This window comes from Pinus tabuliformis, chromosome 7 (assembly GCF_031772625.1).
Source record: "Pinus tabuliformis cultivar Carrire ecotype Pingquan chromosome 7, CPIR1, whole genome shotgun sequence".
Lineage (NCBI taxonomy): Eukaryota > Viridiplantae > Streptophyta > Pinopsida > Pinales > Pinaceae > Pinus > Pinus tabuliformis.
Genome location: NC_142293.1, coordinates 697611285 through 697616024, shown reverse-complemented (window position 1 = coordinate 697616024; position 4740 = coordinate 697611285).

The following is a 4740-nucleotide window of genomic DNA, read 5'->3' as shown; positions in this document are numbered from 1 at the left end:
CCTATTCCAGGAATTCAAATATGTTTTTTCTTGGTCTTACGAAGAAATTCTTGGTATTGATCCAAACATTGTTGCACACGAAATTAAAACATATCTTGATGTTAAACCAGTGTGACAACACCTTCACCCTGTTCATCCTAAGAAGGTCGCTGCTATCAAAGTCGAAGTTGAAAAACTTCTATGAGTTGGTTTCATCTATCCCGTACCTTTAACTGATTGGGTGTCTAATATTGTTCCTGTTATGAAAAGAAGGGAACAATCTGTGTGTGCGTCGATTATCAGGACATCAATTGTGCTTGTCTGAAGGACAACTATCCCACCTGGTTCATCGACCAGATCAATGATGATTGTGCTAGTTGCGAGATATTTTCATTAATGGATGGTTTCTTCGGTTATAATCACAACAACATTCTCCTGACAAGCCAACATAAAACTGCATTCATTTGTCCCTCGGGCACATTTGCATATAAAAAACTCCCTTTCGGATTAAAGAATATTCGGGCTATGTTCCAAAGGGCAATGAATTATGCCTTCCATGACATCAAACATATTGTGCAACCTTTTTCGGATGATTTTCCTACTCATTCACGACATCAGGTTGATCACTCGATGCATCTTAAGGTCATATTTTTACAATGTAGACATTATAACATTTGACTCAATCATCACAAATTTGTGTTTTGTGTTAGCTCTGGTCATCTTCTCGGATTTTTTGTATCAAAAAAATGAATTCAAATTGATCCCTTGAAAGTTCAGGCGATGATTGATCTACTTTCTCCTTCTTCCCTCCTTCAGATTCAACGACTCCAAGGGAAGGTTGACTTTCTTTGGAGGTTCATTCCCAATTATGCCGAACTAACCAAAGGATTTACTCACTCGCTAAAGAAATGGGTCCCCTTCCATTAGGACGACGTTGCTCAAAATGTGTTCAATTCCTTGAAATATGCGTTGATTCGGGCCTCTTTGTTAAACCCCCTTGATTACCAATGCGATTATTTATTGTATCTCACCGCTACAAGTACTACCATTTCTATGGTATTGGTTCAGAAGGATGATGTAGGAACTGAACATCCTATGTGTCAGAATTTCAATGATACCAAAGTCACGAACACCCATGTCGAGAAGTTAGCTTTGGTAGTTGTTCAAGTTGTCCATAGATTTCGTCATTACATCTTGCTCCACAAAATTATGGTTGTTTCAGATTACAACCCCATGACGTACATCCTCTCACGAAAGTTACTAGGGGGTAAATACTCTAAGTGGATTGTAATCCTATAAGATTTTGATTTGTGATTTTCCAAATCAAAGTTGAAAAAATCCTTAGTATTTTCTTAGTTAATTTGTGACCTTCCCAATTCTGAAACTGAAACGACATATAGCGATTATATTCCAGATGAGTCGGTGTTTCTGATCTTATCATCTGACCCTTGGTATGGAGACATTCTCATATATATCTAGGCCCATACTTTCCGGTCTGATACCTCTCGCTTCGACTAGTGATGTATCTAATATCAAGCCAAACATTACATTATAATTAGTGACACTCTGTATCGCTGTGATATCAATATGGTTTTTCAAAGGTGCCTCACCCATGAGGAGGCTGAGAAAGTCTTAAATGAATGACATTCGGGGGAATGTGGTGGTCATTTATTTCAATATGCCACCACATAGAAGATGCTACGTGTTGGTTACTTTTGGCCCACCATATTTCGTGATTGCATCCTATGCCAAATTTTTTATCAAAAGGTCCATGCTCCGCATGCTCCTTTGTATCCTGTTATCGTCGTTGGTCCTTTTGCGAAATGGGGCATTGATTCCATGACATGTAACCCTCACTCAACTAGGGGGCATGGCTATATCATCGTAGCGGTTGATTATTTTACCAAACGGGGTGAGGCGATGCCTACATATAACAATACCGCTGAAACAACTGCTTTATTTTTCTTCAAAAATTTCATTGCGTGGTTTGGTGTTCCACAGAATGTGGTTATGGACCATGGAAAACATTTTCGCAGTCACATGATGTCCGAACTAATTCTCATGAAAGTTCCACCCCCTACTACCCTCAGGAAAATAGGCAAGTTGAGGCAATTAATAAAGTTCTAAAAAAAAGGCTTCAACATATAGGGGTCCATAAACTAGACTGACATCTCATTATTTATGCGGCCTTGTGGGCATGCTGAAATTCAGTTAGGACTGCTACTTGATTTACACCATTCCAATTGTTATATCGTTTGGAAGCAATTATTCCAATTGAATGTGAAATTCCATCCCTCAAACATGTTGTTAAACTCCTCCCTGCCACTTCCGCGGAAGAGGAATGTCTCTTACATCTGACGTTCTTAGATGAAACCTGGCGTGATGTCGCGATGGCTAACGAAGCCCATAAGAAACGTATCAAGGTGCAATATGATAAGAGTGTCAAGCCTCATGCCTTCTTGGAAGGAGACCTTATTCTATTATATGATCCAAAGTCCAATAAATTAGGATTAGGGAAGTTCGAGCCGATGTGGTTGGGTCCATATATTGTCAAATGTGTTCTTGATAATGGGGCCTACGAGCTTGTTGATTTTGATGGGGTTCCCTTGGTGCAACCTAGAAATGGGTTGTACTTAAAGAAATATTATTCTTAAGTTTTTGCGTAGTGCATAGTGTACATACTATATAGAGGTGTGATTGAGTGTGTTTCCTTCAGAGCTTCCTAGGTTTTTGTTAATTCTATTTACATTTGGTTTGCAGATGTTGGCATCCATTGAACCATACTTTGGTTATGTCGATGCTGCTAATCGTAGTACTCAGAACCTCTCTTCCACAACTTGGGCTTTATATGCTCCAAACGGTGAGTTAGTAAGTTTACAAGGCATTCGTATCAATTGCTCTACAAATAACATCGCTGAGTATAGCACGGTAGTGATCGAACTATTGGCTGATGTTATTTCACATGGTATATGTTGTATAGTTATAAGACTCGACTCAAAGCTTGTAGTACTACAATTGACTAATGTCTATTTAGTTATAAGTCCAACTATGTTTCGCATGTTCATGAGGGTTCGCCTTTTGGAAATAAATTTTGATTCATCGAGTATCAACATATTTCTAGAAATCTAAATACATTGAGAGATGCACTTGTTAATGATGTTTTAGATAGACATTTGTGACACATGTAAATTAATTCAATACACATCACATCATGTTGAAACAAAATAATAGAACCATAAGAAACACTGAAGATATCTATATATATATATATATATATATATATATAGATATATATATATATATATATATATATATATATATCAATGTTTTGGTTTTACAAAATTTATGTCGAGACACATGTGGCCACATGGCCTAAAATATACATGCCGTTAAAATATGGCTATAAGCCTCCTAGTAGACTAATCATAGTGCTCATGGTAGCACGCCTCTGCATGAGCCAACTTGGACAATAGCCGAATGATACAGCCATGCACGCTGATACTGTGTCGTTGCAATCTCATAGGGAGATTATTGACCATAATCTCAATTATGCCATGGGTCAACCCCTCCATATGATGCTCAAGCTCTGTTAGGGTCCCGCCCACATTGAGATCTTGTAGTACCTCTCGTCCTTTTGTAACAACCTATACTATTGTTGGTGCCTGTTGTGGGTCTCCTGCATGATGAAGATAAGAAGATCCCACTAGTCAAACGGGTCCAATATGTGCATGCGCAAAAACCAGTAGTTTAGTCTCGGATACATAAAAAATCACAGAAAATTGTAAAACTTAAAAATACAAAGAATGGTCAAAATGTTTTACCTATGGCACCCCATCACTCACCGTTAGGAAGCATGAGGTCCAAGTCACTACGGAAATCCATCCCTACGTATGGATAATATTATATCATAATGAGTTGCATGCACAACCAGCTGAAGAAGATAGGTGTGAAGCTCATCGACGAAGAACCTACATGCCTAGACATGAGATCCACATATCTCCACATCCGTGGGACTCTTAGATCTACGGGATCGAGTGTGATATGTTGTGTCCTGAGCAATGGAATTGTCTCTAAAGAAAAATAAATCAAAATCAAACCATAGCCAATTTTTTTCACCGTCCATATTTTTCTTTAGTCCACTGGTCTTTCATGTTTACCAATACCTCTTCACTCTAGTTGAATATCGTTGACTCTAGACATTCTAGAGTGTAATGCATATGTGACTTATTCGCCACATGAAGAGATACTGCCCAATATGATAATAATGAATAGAATTATTCTCAAAGGAAAACAGACTACATCCTTGATGTTAATTTTCCATCCTTAGTTGGCTGGGATCTCGGTTGATAATGTATACTGACATAATCTTTGAATATTTATCCACCACTCCTTGAACCACACAAAGAGATGGGGGCACCTCGCTTTGACATACCAGTGAAGAAATATATATCCTCTAGCTTTATTTCCAGTGTATGTGCACCAAGTCTGAATAGTTGCACTTGAACATCCCATGCATGAAAAAGATACCTTAATAACTCTATTTGCTGCCTCATACCAAGAAGGCAGAAGAATTTTAAGAGTCCACAATCTCTTAAACCCTGGATTGTGGTAGGATCATTACTTGTAGTCAAATCTTGTTCTTCATGTTCTCTTTCCCTCCATATCAAGGCTATTTTATTCTAATAGACACCTGCAACATCACAAGGAGAATCATTAGGATGAATTTCATGCAAAAAACCAATGAAAATTTGAGGCAAACAA